This window comes from Trachemys scripta, chromosome 2, assembly GCF_013100865.1.
Source record: "Trachemys scripta elegans isolate TJP31775 chromosome 2, CAS_Tse_1.0, whole genome shotgun sequence".
Taxonomy (NCBI): Eukaryota; Metazoa; Chordata; order Testudines; family Emydidae; genus Trachemys; species Trachemys scripta.
The window spans coordinates 10,028,002-10,045,827 of NC_048299.1; the positions used below are offsets into that span (position 1 = coordinate 10,028,002).

A 17,826-nucleotide genomic window follows, 5' to 3' on the forward strand; every position below is an offset into this window, starting at 1 on the left:
TATTATTATTTTATTCTATACCCAGGCTGTCCCTCCTGAAAATGTAGTTATTCATGATCCTCATAATAACTGCTCTAACATTATTATTGCATTAATAGATTGCTAGAGAATAACATACTTCCATGCCCCTTCCCATTCCTACTGTTTTTTGTCATCCTTGGCTGCACCAGGTCTAATATTTAGGGCCCAATCCCACAATGAATTGCCTGTAAGCAGACTCAGTGCAGCTCCATCTGAGTGCAGCAGGTCATCCCTAGGTGACAAAACTGCAGGACCTTAGACAGCAAGCACTAAGGTGCAGGGACTATGTTTTCTTATGTGTCCTGTGAAGCACTTATCACACTTTTTTTGTGCTGTAGAACAATTGGTGATGATGATGATGATGCATGGAAACAGAAAAGCATAGAAGAGATACATAAAAGTCCTACAAAATGAGAAAGGGAAATTGAGCAGAGAAAGGGGGAAGATGCACCCACTGAGGAAGCAGAGTGAAAATAGACTTGCTGCACTAGGTGTGAATGCTCCGAATCCAAAGGGAAAAAAGAGAATGACTCTGGTCTATTATTTAACTGACAGTTGGAAGACTCACTGCTGCCTTGGACTGGTTCAGCTCCCGTCTCTGAAAAGAAACAAATGGCTCAACAAAGAACGGAGAATTTTGGCTGTGGAAATGCTTACTCATCTAAAAAGAAACTCACACATACTGCAAATGCTTGCAAAATTGGCAATCTTTTATTGGCTATGCAGGACAAGCTCCTATAAAGAAAGCAGAATCGACCTTCTCAGTTTACTAAGTAACATATATGTGGCACAGCAGAGAAAGTATTCAGAGATCATGGTCTAAATTATGTATGCAAATATATTGGATGGAAGGTATGATATTTTGCAAGCTGCTCATAAAAGAAAGTCTGTTTTTTGAAAGCCCCTAATTTTCTATTTTAAGAGAGAGCCTGGTACACATTTTGATATTATTTTTATTCAGTGGTATTACTTATCTAGGCTGGGCTACCTTGTACAGGACATCAATGGTTCTGAACTTCTCCATACCGTGACCCCCAGTTACAACTGAAAATGGTTTGAGACCTCTCTCCCAGAAGCTTTTGAACTCCTCAAGCATGTTGAAAGGGAGGTTTGCTAACAATCTGTGACTGAGGGTATGTCTACCCTGAAATTAGTCACTGGTGGCTTGCCTGTGGCAGCTGTCTCGGACTTGCAGGGGTCAGGCTAAGGGGATGTATAATTGCAGTATAGATGGGCTGCAGCATGAGCCATGGAAACCTAGCCCCTGACAGGTCTTAGAAGGCTCCAGGCTTAACCTAAACATCTACACTGCAATTAAACAGCCCTTTAGCCCAAGCCCTGCAAGCCCGAGTCAGATGGCACGGGCCATCCATGGGTTTTTAATTGCAGTGTAGACATACCCTGAGAAGATGTGTTGCAGGCATAGCAGAGGAGATGAGCAGGAACCATGTTGCACTTGGGGTTCCTGAGAGGAATTGTTCCTGGTCACACCCAGGTAGGGCACGGCACCTACACACCTTTAGAGAGAAGGTGCGTTGTCTAGCCCTTCCATGCCTGGCCATTCTCACATGGCGTTGCCTTCACCCCACTCTCTCTGACACAGCTGGAGGAATTAGGGGCTATGCTCTCTTATGAAGTTCTAAAAACCCTTGAGCAGGGTCACAAGTGTAGGGGAGCCCCTGACATTCACCCATGTGGCCCACCCACATGGTGACAGTCCGGAGTCTGGCTCCCTTATAGCACCAACGGCATGCTGGGCACTGTGGTGAGTGGTGTCTCTCTCACAGTGTGCCTGCTCAGAGCGTCCAGTGAGAATGGTAGAGAGGTTCATTTTCTCTTACTCTTCCCTGGCTCATGGAGCAAAGCAAAAGAAGCAGAAAGAGGCAGGCAGGAGGTGTAGTCAGTGTTGCTGCTTAGAACTACAACTACAGGATGAAGCTTGGACCAATAGTAAAAAAAAAAAAAAATAGCGAACATCTAATGTACAGACCCTTCATGCATGAGGGTTCTCTTACCTCCTAGAAAGGAAGGTAGGTGACGCAGTTCTTGCTCCCACTTCAGCTACTAGAACCCGGGACCAGATGGTGCAAAGGTGCACAGTTATAAACCTTCATCTTTATTGCGAGAGGGCTGCTGTGTTTTTTCCCATTTCCATCCGTTGGTCTGGCCCCAGGGTTTCTGCATTCTTCTCTGTCGCTTTTATATAATACAAATGCCAGGTAATAAGTTCAAAAGGCTAGAGGCCTAGTTAGTTCATCTCTCTGGTTTATTAGGCTATCCCTGACTAACAGGGTTGTTTTAGCTTGGGGCAGCATGGGGGGGGAAGGGAACATTAATTCTCACCACCTTGTGCTTACTGCACTATTCAACAGCCAAGAGAGGCTGTCAGAAGGGCTCTCACTACACTATAAAAGAGAAGACATAATTCCTCTTCTTCTTTTTTAAGCACATGCTAATACAGCCTCGTGGAACAATAGTAAAACAGTAGCAAATTCCACATGTAATGACAGCAGAGTTCTAAGGCCTATGTTATGCAGGGGGCCAGACTAGATCATTTAACGGTCCCCTCTGGACTTATTGATGGCATATTGTGGAATTTGTGTGACAGTCTTGAAATTCTTCAGACACACTGAGCAAGGACCATCCTTCAATCACTTGCTCTGTCTCTGAGTTCGCTCACAAGGAGGTCCATTTTAATATGCTCATTCAAGTAAATTAGAACCTTTCTGCTAGCAATTAGACTGAGACTCTGACTTCATTTTAATAGGAAATCAAACCGTCCATTCGTTTGCTGAAAACCTGGGCCTGATTTCAAATGATGGCCTACAGCTGAAGCCCTCCATATCCTGTCCCTAATCTCCGTAGCCATCCAGAGCCCTGAAGCATAAATATTTTAACTACATGAAGATAAAGTCCCATGCCACAGGGCTTCCTCTTCTTGCACATCAGTGATGTTTGTGGTACTCCAACCAACCCATGTGGCAAAAAGAGGATTTGATTTTTTTCAGCATCTTTTCTTGAAGGTGAAGTGCAGTCGTATGGGTTTCATTGTGTTAGTCCCCTCCAGAGGCCGCAAACAGTAGGCATCTCCTCTATCAGATAGTCTCATTTCAGCATCAGTAGCGTTCCATCTTCACAGGCTAGGAGGGGGATCAGAAAAGAGTCGAGGTCCTCAGGAGCATAAAGCACCCTATTATATTGGGTGTAAACTCAGTACTAACTTGTGAAAAAGAAATAAGTAGAAAGGACTGTTTTACATGTGAAAAGATTTCAAAAGCCTGTGGAAGTGAATTCAGCACAAATGAGAGGCTATCTATTTATCTATCCTGCCCATCACTGTAGTATCTAAGTGCTTATGTGATACACTTTGTATGAAGGGAGTTATGCCTGATGAAACCCTTTACTACATAAACATGTTTCAGATAACGCAATGATGAAAATATTAGAACCTCCTCCAGCAGGGTCTGCTTTGGAGACTTCTTTCGTTATCACTCAGACTTGGAATGGAGTTTCTGTTGTATTGTTTGCCTACTGGGCATTACCTTAGGAATGGTATCAAAGAGTCAAACCCTCCATCACTGCCAAAGACTTTTAGCTGTTTAACTGAAATAAGTGTTTTCTAACCATTAGAGTAGGGGTTTTGGAGTCAGCATCAAGCAATCCAACAATTTTAAATCAAATCAAACCCTCCATGGCCTGGCTTGACAATGCCCTGGCTGGGATAATTCATGGGGCACATGACCTATGAGGAGAGGCTGAGGGAATGGGGCTTGTTTAGTCTGTAGAAGAGAAGAGTGAGGGGGGATTTGACTGCAGCCTTCAACTCCCTGAAGAGGGGTTCCAAAGTGGATGGAGCTCGGCTGTTCTCAGTGGTGGCAGATGACAGAATAAGGAGCAATGGTCTGAAGTTGCAGTGGGGGAGGTCTAGGTTGGATATTAGGAAACACTATTTCACTAGGAGGGTGGTGAAGCACTGGAATGGATTACCTAGGGAGGTGGTGGAATCTCCATCCTTAAAGATTTTTAAGGCCTGACTTGACAAAGCCCTGGCTGGGATGATTTAGTTGGTGTTGGTTCTGCTTTGAGCAGGGGGTTGGACTAGATGTTATTCTATGATTCTATTATTCTATTTACAAGTTATTGTCTCTCAGCTCAGCAGCCAAACCAGCCTTCCAAGCGCCCCTCACTCCGAAGCATTCAGAGTTCATATCACTAAGGAAAGGGATCCGAACATTGTGACACAACGAAGGAATGGATGTCTGTGGGGATGCAGATGACCCATCTGTCAGAAGGAAGGAGGGATTGCCCTTGGCTGGTGAGACACAGAAAGCAGCTATGAAAGAACTGTTGGGAAAAGGTGAATCCAAATGAAAAGGAGACATTCTTAGCCCAGAGAGCAGAGATCACAACTCTCTAGGACAGGGGTAGTCAACCTATGGCACGCGTGCCAAAGGCGGCATGCGAGCTGATTTTCAGTGGCACTCACACTGCCCAGATCCTGGCCACCTGTCCAGGGGGGCTCTGCATTTTAATTTAATTTTAAATGAAGTTTCTTAAACATTGTAAAAACCTTATTTACTTAACATACAACGATAGTTTAGTTATATATTATAGACTTATAGAAAGAGACCTTCTAAAAATGTTAAAATGTATTACTGGCACACAAAACCTTAAATTAGAGTGAATATATGAAGACTCGGCACACCGCTTCTGAAAGGTTGCCGACCCCTGCTCTAGGAAAAGGGAGTGGGGAAGATCCCAGTGCTGGGAGTGGGGACCACATGGTAACCCCAAGAAGGGAGGTGGATTTTTTGCATATGTAGAGTTCTAGGGTTGGGAGACGGCTCAGCAGAGGGCCAGCCAATATGCAGGCTGTCCCTGAACCCTTATCTCACCAGACCCTGAGGTGCCAAAATCCCAGACGTATGATTAGATTGAGAACCCAGGCAGAAAGGAACACTGGAGGGAAAGAAAAGCCAGTAACTGATTACATGCAAGGTTCAGGAAGGAGATAAATGACTCAATGAGTAATGAACAAACCAACCTCAAAACCAGGCTGCCTAAACAGAAGGCGTGGTGTAGTAAAAATATTCGGAAACGCCTACCCATGGTGAAAGATTTGCTGTTACAGTTAAACCTTGTAATAAGGATTTTGATACTGATGCTAAACCCCGTGATAAGATACGCTGTGCACAATTTTTGGGAAGCGCCTTTGAACATACTAGGAACGGTAATTGGGAACACCTGTTATGTTAAGAAACCTCATGATAATGCTGCTGATCAGCTATTACCTGTAAACACACTTAAAGTTTGTCACAGCAGAGAAGCCATAATAAACCTGGTTTGCTGTATGGAAGGGGAAACTGAGGCACGCTTCCTGATGGCTTTGATGGCTGGATGCCAAAAGAACCCTAACACACATTGCATTTGAGTTAGTCAGTGACTAACCATCTTACAGTGAACTAAGGGGGGAGGTGTGACACACTGTATCTCAAAAGGGCCCCCTTTAACCTCCATAGTCATCATTCATATATAGTTGTGATACCTCATACAAAGCATTCCATGTAAGACATCCGATGAAAGGTCATGATCTACTGAAACCCGTTGCTCTGTCCAAATATGTATATCATTAGTATGTATGAAGTTACGAGATTTTGCATCATGGTTGTTAGTAAATATGCTGTAAGCTTGCTAGTGACGTACAAAGGACCCGCCCCCAGGATGGTGATCAACAACCATTCATCAGCAGGGGAGTTGTAATTGAGGGATTTAGAATTCAGTGACAGCTGCCCAAGCACCACACAATGGGGACTACTCAGCCCTATGACGCAGTTGCACAAGACCACACACAAGACCAGGGGATTGCTCAACACGGTGACTCAGCAAAGTCCACCAGGACGTGTCTGGACAAGTGTCTTCTGGGCACATAGACTAAGGATATAAAATAGGAAACAGAGGCAGCCGGCTTTTGCCTTTCTCCTCCCCAACCTACTCTGGAAGCTGCCGGAACACTGAGAAGATGACAACTTCACCTGAGGAGACCGGTCCAGGCTTAAGGGGAAGTTTGAGTATTAAGAACTGTAACATCCAGTGGGGTGAGAAATTTGCTGCTCTAAATAACGCTGGATGTAATAATAAAAAAGAATGAGGCGTACTTGTGGCACTTTAGAGACACCTTAGGTGCCACAAGGACTCCTCATTCTTTTTGCTGATACAGACTAACACAGCTACCCCTCTGAAACCTGTAATGAGGTTTAAGATTTAGACTGTGCGTTTTTCTTTTATTTTCTCTGGTAACTTTCTCTGATCTTTTATGCCTACCACTTATAATCACTTAAAAGCTATCTTTCTGTAGTTAATAAATGTGTTTTATACTTTACCTAAAGCAGTGTATTTTGGTTGAAGTGCTTGGGAAATCTAAGCTCAGTTACACAGGCTTGTGCGTGACCTCTCCACATAGAGGGTGGGGGCGGACTGGTTAATAAGCTTACACTGGTCAGGCTTCTGACCAGGACAAGACAGCACAGCTCTGGGGTGTAAGGTTGCGGAGCTGGTGGGAATTGGCTGGAGCCTCTCTATTGTTGGTTTATGAGTGAGTGAGAGAAGCATTCATGTAACTCAGCTGGGTGTGTCCCTGCCTGTGGATTTCTGTGTAAGTGGAGTACTTGCCAGAGGTGTGCAGCATGTCACAGCATCACAGTGTGAGAAGGAGCCCAGGTTGGTGGGACAGAGGGCTCAGCAGTACCCCAGTTCCAGGTTGCACCCCAGGGATCCCATCACAAACATAAACACATTTCATAAGCACATACCAGGGCAGATCCTCAGCTGATGTAAATTGTCATAGCTTTGTTGACTCCAATGGAGGTTGTAGAATCATAGAATATAAGGGTTGGAAGAGACCTCAGGAGGTCATCTAGTCCAACCCACTGCTCAAAGCAGGACCAACACCAACTAAATCATCCCAGCCAGGGCTTTGTAAAGTCAGGCCTTAAAAATCTTTAAGGATGGAGATTCCACCACATCCCTAGGTAACCCATTCCAGTGCTTCACCACCCTCCTAGTGAAATAGTGTTTCCTAATATCCAACCTAGACCTCCCCCACTGCAACTTCAGACCATTGCTTCTTGTTCTGTCATCTGCCACCTGAGAACAGCCGAGCTCCATCCTCTTTGGAACCCTCCTTCAGGTAGTTGAAGGCTGCAGTCAAATCCCCCCTCACTCTTCTTTTCTGCAGACTAAATAAGCACCATTCTCTCAGCCTCTCCTCAGAGGTCATGCGCCCCAGCCCCCTAATCATTTCTGTTGCCCTCCACTGGACTCTCTCCAATTTGTCCACATCCCTTCTGTAGTGGGGGGCCCAAAACTGGACGCAATATTCCAGATGTGGCCTCACCAGTGCCCAATAGAGGGGAATAATCACTTTCCTCAATCTGCTGGCAATGCTCCTACTAATGCAGCCCAATATGTCATTAGCCTTCTTGGCAACAAGGTCACACTGTTGACTCATATCTAGCTTCTCATCCACTGTAATTCCCAGATCCTTTTCTGCAGAACTGCCACTTAGCCAGTCAGTCCCCAGCCTGTAGCAGTGCATGGGATTCTTCCGCCCTAAGTACAGGACTCTGCACTAGTCCTTAAAAATAAATAAAATAATATATGGAGATATACCTATCTCCTAGAGCTGGAAGGGACCCTGAAAGGTCATCAAGTCCAGCCCTCTGCCTTCACTAGCAGGACCAAGTACTGATTTTGCCCCAGATCCCTAAGTGATCTGTTCCATCTCTAGAGCATGTGATTCTATGAAAGTCTCCATGCACCAAATTTCCCCCAGGTTCCTATTGGCCTGGATATTGTTCGGAGTTGTGAGAACAAATGCTGAGCTCTTCCTGTAGTTCAAGCAATAGCTGGAGCGTCCCCGATCAGGTTAGACTGGGAGATGAAGTCAGACTACATGAAACCAGCCCCCTTCTCAAATCACAGTTCTGACAGCCTTAGTCATGTCTCCTCTTTGATTCAGTGGTGGGGGATCCCCAGCAACTTTAGCCTAGTAAGTAATCTGTTGTGGATGCTAAGTGAAAAACTGTCCTTGGTTTAACAAAATACGGTGTCCACAGCATCAGCCCCATCCCATAGCATGAAGGAGAAACCTAAGAGCAAAAAATACAGTGGTGAGCAATAAAAACATTGCTTCGTATTTTGTCCAGACTCTCTCTCATATGGATCCAATACACCTTAAAGCAAACGACTGACCAGTGGCATGTTCCACAGAGCAGCAGCAGCACTGCTGTTCACACAGGGGCGTGTGCGCAACCGGCACCATGTTCGGTTTTCCTTGTGAATCATCTTCTGATGTTTCAGTTCATTTCAGTACATGCATTAAAAAGAAACATTCCGAGACTGGAACAAATGTCAGAAGGGAGATGCCCTAGTATGAGAAGCTGTGATTTCATATCGAACTGCTTCTGGATTCATCACTCTGCGGAAACTGCACAGATGGTATATTTTTAAGCATTAACATATCATAAAATAGCAGCAATTTCCACAGAACGTGTGTTTCAGATCTGGAAACCCTGCGGGAAAGTTCAGACAAACCTCTCCAAAATTTGTTCTAGCTGTTAATGAGCTGTGAGACACATAAAGATTTGGGGTACTGACATCAGTGCCAATTTTTTATGTGACATAAATGCCTTCCCAGTGCTTAGCTCCAAGCTGTTAATGGGGAAGGACCTAGTTTTCATTCAACATTGTCTCTTACTTGTCTCTGGAGGCCAGTCCAGCTCCTGTTAAAGCCAATGAAAAGACTTCTGTTGGGTTCAATAAGGGCTGGATGGGGCTCCAGGCCAGCAGGGTTTGGAATTGTCATTGAAGGAGTAGAAATGGAGAGGGCTGAATCTCTGCGGTAGAAACATCTGATGGCCCATTAAAGAGAGAGGTTATTTTGCTCAGGTGCAGGGTCTATGTGCAGGAGTGCAAATAGGGCAAGATAATGGGGACCCCAGAAACCCATCACGATAGCACCAGCTGCACTGGACATCGATGTTTTTCCCTTCTCTAATTCTTCCTCCCCCTCTGTACAACAGCCAAAGACCCTGCTTCATGGTTGAGACCATGTCAGCCACAGCTCCTTCCATAGCCTGTGCAGTCTGGCTTCATACATTTACCGGAAGGAGCTAGTTACTCCAGGCATCTCTTTTGGTGATGATAAAGTGCTTAATTTAGGGATGAGGAAATCACACTTAAAGTTGTGCTAAATGACTTTGACCGAAGTGTGGGTTCGTACAGCAGTGGAAGATGAGGTTGGTTTTTTTACAGCATTTCAGAGTTAGAAATCTTTGAACTGTCTCAAGCAGCATAGATCCCAATTCAGCTCTGGGGCAAGCGGGTGAACTGACTTCAATGGGAGTCACACCCACTTCTGCCAAGGCTAGGCATGGGCCATAAAGCCGAGTTGTGCTGATGTATGGCACAGTCCCCTGTGTGTCTCCACTGTAGCCTGGACGCATGTGGACCTGGGAAATTCTAGGTAATGAACCCAAATGGTGCTGCTGCTACAAGGCTGGGCAGTGTCGACCCAGGTGCTATGTTTATGAAGCCTTTCGGGAACGTTTCCACCAAGTTCCGAGTAATGTAAGAAATTAAAAATCAATAAGTCAGAGTTCAGGGAAGACAGAAGATCTTTTGCTGCACTGTCATGTGTGTGTGTGTGTGAGAGAGAGAGATAGGCATGTGTTCAGCTCACACAGATGCAGCCACAAGATCAAACCACACCCAGAAGCCTCTCAGATACACAGACCAAGGCATGCTAAAGAAAACAAATCCCTTTTCATTCCACATCAGTTTTGCAATTTCCTTTTAACCAACTTACTCCGATCCGGTCTTCCCGAATGATCCAAAACAAGAGACACAAGGGAAAAAAGCAGTGCCCAAAACACACAAAAAAGTGGGGATTCGTTGCTCTAATGTGAATAACATTTGCTCTAAGCTCACGTTCCATATTCATCATTTCTCATTCTATTTCCTTTTCATTGCATTTTTCATACAAAACAAACTGGCAGACAACAAAAGAGCCGAACTAGTAAAGATATTCTAGACACCGGGGTAGGCCATCATTAAGATTCTTCCATAACGGCACCACAACCACAGAAGGAGAGTTTACAAAAAACATTTAAGGCACCAAACATTGAGTCCCAGTGCTTAGGACTGCACTTTCCGAGTCAGGGAATTCTCATGGTCGCTAGAATAGTAATAGCTGCCAATAGCTACCACAGCTAGAAATGGATACCATCTAGTCCATTCATTCCTCTTAATCTACTCAGACAGTTCTCAACATTTGCCCAATCTCCCTAAAGGCTTGATGCTACACCACTGAAATCAATAATATTTTGCCATTCACTTCCGTGGGAGTAGGACCCAGCTGCTACCACCATTTTCAGGCATTTAACTAACAGTAGTCTGATTTTCAGAGGGGCCGAGAACCAGCAGCTCCCACTGACAGCACTTCTGGTACTCCGGCTGTTGGATGTGGATTTAGGAGCCTAACTTCAGGTTTGAAAATGTAGGTAGTAATTGTTAGACGCAATCTAATTTCTAGAGGAGAATGATCCTTAAACATAGACCTTTTTTTTCAGAAAAGGAATGTGGCTTATGCTCAGGAATTGGAGTCAAGAGGTTATCATTATTAGTAGTAGTAAGCCTACAACCCCCGTCAAGGATCAGGGATGCATTGTGCCAGGGGCTGTACACACGGGTCACAAAGGACATTACAATTCGTGTGTCAGAGAGGATGCAATCAGAGGACAAAACAGACAAATGAGGCGGGGAAGGGAAGCGGGGCCGGCTCTAACTTTTTTGCTGCCCCAAGCAGCAAAAAAAAGCGCCGCCCCGCCCAGCCCCCCCCCCCCGGGCCCCGCCCCCCCCGCCCCCCCCCCCCCCTCGGAATGCCGCCCCCCCGCCACCCCAAGATTGGCCGCCCCTTACCAGGTGCCACCCCGAGCATGTGCTTGGTTGCCTGGTGCCTGGAGCCAGCCCTGAAGGGAAGACATAAATAACAAAATGAAGAGAGTTATGCAGAGATATGGAGATTCATATATTAATAGATTCCAAGGCCAGATGGGCCCCCAGGGAGGGATAGCTCAGTAGTTTGAGCATTGGCCTGCTAAACCCAGGCTTGTGAGTTCAATCCTTGAGGGGACGATTCAAGCATCTCAGGCAAAAATCTGTCTGGGGGTTGGACTAGATGACCTCCTGATGTCCCTTCCAACCCTGGTATTCTATGACCCCTATGATCTTCTGGTTTGAACTTTTTCTGCAAAATAATTACTAGAGCAGACCTGCTAGAAAAACATCCCATCCTGATTTTAAAAATTGTCAGTGATGGAGAATCCACCACAGCCCTGGGTAAATTGTTCCAATGGTCTAGTACTCTCATTGTTAAAAGTGTGTCTTATTTCCAGTCTGAATTTGGCTAGCTTCAACTTCAAGTCATTGGATCACGTTATATCTTTCTCTGCTAGTTTGAAGATCCCATTATTAAATATTATTTCCCTATGTAGGTGTGACAAAGTGGGGATTTTCTCTTCTTATGTTGTATGTGAGCCTATGTGAGTCTTACTGTTTTGCATGAATGCTGTGTGTGTCTCAGTTTCCCTGTGTATTGAACCAACGTCTAGGTGGTGGGGAGAAGGGGGTGTGACTTTTGCGGATGCTGCCGGCCTGCACTGATGCTATAGCCACCCCTTCGTAACCTGAGATCCAGGAGGGGGATGCGACCAGGTGACTCTTGGCCCAGGAAGGGAGACAAAGGCCGGAGGAGGAGCTACGGGCAGGGCAGGGGCCAGGCAGCTGGAAGTGAGTCAGTCTTGTCTTGCTTGGGGCTGAGGGGGAGGACCAGAGCCCTGGCTCTGGGCTCCCTGCCCCCCAAGATGGACTGATTTCTGTGCTAACAAGTTCAGTCCTGCGCTGTGTTCCTGACAACTAATAAACCTTCTGTTTTACAGGCTGGCTAAGAGTCATGTCTGACTGCAGAGATGGGGTGCAGGGCCCTCTGGCTTCCCCAGGAGCTCCACCCGGGTGGACTAGCTGTGGGAAGTGCACGGTGTAGAAGGGGATGCTGAATGCTCCAAGGTCAGACCCAGGAAGGTCGAAGCTGTGTAAGCTTCTTGCCCTGGCGAGAGTATGATCAGAGAGAGGAGGCATGTTCCTCCAGAGTCCTGACTGACTTCGTATGGAGTAGTTCCAGAGCATTGACCCGGTGACTCTGTGACAGTAGGTTCTTAAAGACCCCAATCAAGTCATCCCTTAATCTTCTCTTGGTTAAAATAAATAGATTAAGCTCCTTGAGTCTATCACTATAAGGCATGTTTTCTAATCCTTTAATCATTCCCGTGGCTCTTCTCTCAACCCGCTCCAGTTTTTCAATATTCTTCTTTAACTGAGGATGCCAGAACTTGACATTCAAGCAGGAGTTGCACCAGTGCCAAATACAGAGGTAAAATAACCTCGTTACTCCTACTCAAGATTTCTCTGTTTATGCATCCCCAAATCACATTTGGCCACAGAGTCACACTGGGAGTTCATGTTCAGCTGATTATGCACCGTGACACCCAAATCTTTCTGGTTTCTATTCCTGGCTGTGCCACACTTTCCACTTGTGACCTTAAACGACGTAAGGTAGGATCTGGTTTTCAGAGGTTTCAGCAACCCACAGTTGCCATTGACTTTACATACTCATTTTTAAACTATTTTTGGTTCGGGGGAATTGTGTATACTCACACCCTCTGCAAATCAGGTTCTTACTGCTCCATGAATCAACTTCCCTGCGTAACAGGGAAAATACTACTTAAAGCAGGGGTGGCCAACCTGAGCCCGAGAAGGAGCCAGAATTTACCAATGTACATTGCCAAAGAGCCACAGTAATAGGTCAGCAGCCCCCCATCAGTTCCCCACTCCGCTCCCAGCGCCTCCCACCCACTGGCAGCCCCGCCAATCAGCACCTTCCCATCCCACCCCGCACCTCCCAATCAGCTGTTTCATGACGTGCAGGAGGGGGGGGGGGAGGAGCGAGGGCACTTTTTGGGTGGGGGGGGAGGAGCGAGGGCACTTCAGGCTCAGGGGAGGGGGTGGGAAGGGGTGAAGTGGGGGCAGGGCCTGTGGCAGAGCCAGGGGTTGAGCAGTGAGCACCCCCCGGCACATTGGAAAGTTGGCACCTGTAGCTCCAGCCCCGGAGTCGGTGCCTATACAAGAAGCCTCATATTAACTTCTGAAGAGCCGCATGCGGCTCCGAAGCCACAGGTTGGCCACCCCTGAATGTAGCAAGGATTCATTCATTCATGTCTGTACAATGCTTGGATAATCTTGGATGGATTGAAATAAAGTGCAAAATATTATTATTTTTAGTAGTGCTCAGTATTTCCATCGGTGGATGAAAGGTGAACTTCAGCCAACTTTTATCATCATCAAATGCCTTATTAACAGCTGCATATATTCTAGCCACCCTGCTTCTCTTGTTCGCCAATTTGGTAATTCTGCCAACAAAACCGTTCGGTCCAGGAAAGGGTTGTGCTACAAACTGTGATGTGCGGTAGAGAATGTTTGCACTGCCATTGCCTATACTGAGGGTGGAGCAAAGACTTACAGGGGGAGGGATAGCTCAATGGTTTGAGCATTGGCCTGCTAAACCCAGGGTTGTGAGCTCAATCCTTGAAGAGGCCACTTAGGGATCTGGGGCAAAATCAGTACTTGGTCCTGCTAGTGAAGGCAGGGGGCTGGACTTGATGACCTTTTAAGGTCCCTTCTTGTTCTAGGAGATGGGATATCTCCATTAAATTATTTTATTTATTTTATTCACCTGTGTTCTCATTTTGGCCCCTTTCACAAGCACTACATTCGCTTTGACAAAGAAGAGAATCCTGAACCAAGACCTCACATATGAAGGGATCTAAACTTTGTGATTCCAGCTCCTCTCTACAAATGGGAGTGGGGGGCAAACTGTACCTCTCCCCCCAACGTGGTCCTGACATCAGAGCACAAGTAAGCTTCAGAGCCTTCTGATTGTCCTTGAAGATAACAACTACTGTAAGTCAAATATACCTGTCCAACCTGGCTTTTTTGACAAATAAAGAAGATGTTTCTAAATGGCAAGATATAAGCAATGATAAACTGCTTTTTGATTTGTTTGCTCTAAACATTTTACGGGTAGCATGTTGTAAACCAGTGGTTCTCAAACTTTTGTACTGGTGACCCTTTCACGCAGCAAGCGTCTGAGTGCAACCCCCCTTATAAATTAAAAACACTTTTTAATATATTTAACACTATTAATAATGCTGGATGCAAAGCGGGGTTTGAGGTGGACAGCTCGCGACCCACCATGTAATAAATTTGTGACCCCCTGAGGGGTCCCAACCCCCAGTTTGAGAACCCCTGTTGTAAACACTGTAGCAAGTACTGTGGTTAAAGCATTTTTTACTTACGTAGATCAACATGTTGATGCTGACTTCTTTTTACTAACACATGCTAATATAATCACAACTGAATGCATGGCTTCCATCCTACAGGGTTTACAGTTTTGTTCAACAGCTTCCAGCACTCCCATAATAAAAAGTTTTCCATAGTGCCCCAACAATGCTGAGTGCAACCAGGAGTTCATCTTGTATCCTTGTGTTTAAACAATAAGGGATGTTCCTGAGATATCTCGCTATCTATGAGTCTCCCCAGCTGCTTGGAAACGCCTTACTTTGTGACATAATGTACACCACCTGTCATATATGCCTTTCATATCCCCCCTCCCCTTGAAGGCTTGCATAAGAATGATTAGTTCCAAGCTTGCCGAAATCAAAGCTCTTGTGCTGATGACACAAAGCATAGGTACAGAATAGTATTAGACAGCATGCTGGCTGGGAACAAAGTGTTCCCCTTTCTCAGGCCAGGTTGATATTTTTACCATGATTTAGGATCTCAGGGTGTAGTTAGAAGGATGGGAGATGAGTGTCCGGGACAGGGTCAAATAGCTGAAGGGGAGATGTCTAGGCCAGGGGTCCCTCAGCCTGGATTCTCACTGCAAACAACTCTCATGCGCATCCCAATAAGGTCAACAGCCTGCGCTTGATTTACAATGTGCTTTATCAATGTTTGTTCCCATCAGCATAAGGCTTTTCTGTAAGTCTTTGCCTACTGTCAAGACTCTGGGCAGATGGGAGAGAGTTCTCTGAGCTCTTGGGCTTCTCTAGCCCTTCCTTTCAGCGTTTCCCCTCCCAATTGGGTCTATCTTCCTGCCTCTCTTTTAACTGTTTCCAAGTGATAAGCTGAGTCACCTCACCAAGTAATCACTTGGGGTATGTCTACACTACCCACCGGATCGGCAGGCAGCGATCGATCCAGCAGGGATCAATTTATCGCATCTAGTCTAGACGCGATAAATCAACCCCCGAGCCCTCTCCCGTCGACTCCTGTACTCCACCACCATGAAAGGCGCAGGCAGAGTCGACAGGGGAGCAGCAGCAGTTGACTCACCGCAGTGAAGACACCACGATGAGTAGGTCTAAGTACGCCGACTTCAGCTACGTTATTCACATAGCTGAAGTTGCATAACTTAGATCGATCCCCCCCCCCCCCCCGCCCCCAGTGTAGACCAGGGCTCAGTACTTAAACTAGTACCTCATCAACTTACCCCAGGTGGGGATGCTTCCCGAGTGCACAGAGTGGTAAGTCAGCCCTCTGCCATAGGAGGCTGCCCTCCTCATCTGCTAGGTTGGGGGGAACCCCGGGCATTTGTTTTCCATACATTCTTCATGCTTCCCTCTTGAACTGATTTCTATTTCTATGCCCTAGTTCAGCGGCTTTCAACCTTTTCCGTAATGGGACCAGCCTAGGACCTCCCTTCCATCTAATTAGGACTGTCCTCCCATTTAGTAATATGTGAAGGGCAGAGTGACTGACCCCTAACAGCTGTTTGTGACCACTCCAAGGGTCACAATGCCTGATTGAGAACCCAGTGTGTTAGCTCATTCCCAGGTTCTTGCACCTGATGCAGGAATTTCTGGATGAGGTTCTGTTCTGAGTTATGCAGGTGGTCAGACTAGCTGATCAAAATGGTCCTTTTGGGCTTTAAACTGTATATATCTGTTTGTCTATCTATCTAATTTAACTACCTACCCAGTTTTGCCATGTCTCACCATCTCTTGTGTTTTTCTTAAAGCTCCAGCTCCTGGAGTCATGTGATTATTTGACAATCTCAGCTTCCCTTTTTAAACAAGATAAGCTTCTAGCCCTTGTGTTTACAGAGCAAAGCTTGAAAACCTAAAGGTTAAAAAATGAAAGGCAAATTAAAAGAACCTCGAATTTATTATATTTAATCTAATGTTTGTAAGCCAGTCTCATGATTTTCTGGGTCCTGACTCATGATTAATAAACACTTGGGGTTAACACTCCTGTTTACCTCAGTCTCTTAGGATTTTGCACCCTGCTGCTCATCATTGTAGTTTCTGGGCATGTACAGCTGGATCTGGGGGAAACTTACTTAACAGTAAGGTGATCAAATTTAAGCCCCTAAAAATGCTTTTTGTAACTCAAAAAGCAGATGTATCAAACATCTTTCACTGATGAGGTAAGTGATTTTGTTTCATTATGTTTTTTATTATATTTGAGAATACAGTGAATTGTTGTAGTAACACTGCAAAAAGACAGCAATAAATATTGCCTGTAATTTCAGAGTTGGTTTGTGCAGCTCTCTTAAAGGAAGAAGAAATTGGCTTACTCTAAAAGCATTGCCCACGATCCCCCTCCTTATTAATTAGATATTTGTTTTGCACTGTGTTGCCCAAGTAACTAAAGAGTTAATCGTTGTACAGTGTGAACCGACTCTTCTAATGTGCTTATGCTCCTTTTGTTCTTGCCTGACTTGTGCCAGTAGGGTGACCAAATGTCCTGTTCTTTGTGATTTTCCTGCCACAGGGCTAGGAGGCTAGGGTAGATTGAAGAATCACAACACACCCATTTGGGTTGCCTTAACAAAGTTGTGAAATTTTATTCAACAAAATATTTTTCTAAGAAGTGCTATAAATCAAAAGATAAATCAAAAGCTTCCAGTATGGACTTTGTTTCCAGGCTAATTAAGTGAATGCAGGTGCAGAGTAGAACATTAATTGTAACAATGTACCCTCTTGTCCTCTCGGATACTTTTAGTCAATAAGAATACAGCAATTTACATGGATTCCAGTTTATACCATGTGCATTCAGCCCCATATTTTCCATGTGCAATACCCAATGCACATGGGTACCAGAGTTTGTCAATGTGCATCGATAACTGCACCCTATTCCCCATTTTACATACTTTCCTTGGGCATTTCACTGGCACATAGGGTGACCAGACGGCAAGTGTGAAAAATAGGGACAGGGGGTCGGGGGTAATAGGAGCCTATATAAGAAAAAGACCCAAAAATCGGGACTGTCCCTATAAAATCAGGACATGGGAACTTTATGGATCTTAATGGAAACAACCTTCTGCTCCAAAAATGCAGAGCCCTTTTACTTAAGCTAAAGGAGAATTCCCTTTACCTGCAGACATATTACAACCTATATTTTGTGTCATAGAACCATAGGGCTGGAAGAGACCTCAATGGGTCATCAGTGCATCCCCCACACTGAGGCAGGATTATGGATGTCATGATACACACACATATGTACATACACACACAAACGTAGGGTTGACATTTCATCTGGAAGAGGGAAATGGCACATACACCCAAGCCATAGATTTTATAACTTCTTATCAGGCAAACCTCCCTCAAGCTTCTCAGATCTCCAGTGGTT

The 17,826-nt window shown here is 45.4% G+C and overlaps 1 long non-coding RNA gene across 1 annotated transcript in view; it reads left to right on the top strand.

The window, feature by feature from the left end:
- Positions 1–14,212, top strand: part of LOC117871976 — a 34,864-nt gene extending 20,652 nt beyond the window's left edge. Inside the window, exon 3 of the long non-coding RNA XR_004644371.1 lies at positions 13,977–14,212. This is a non-coding gene — a long non-coding RNA (uncharacterized LOC117871976). The remainder of the gene's footprint in view (positions 1–13,976) is intronic.
- The last annotated feature ends 3,614 nt before the right edge of the window (positions 14,213–17,826 follow it).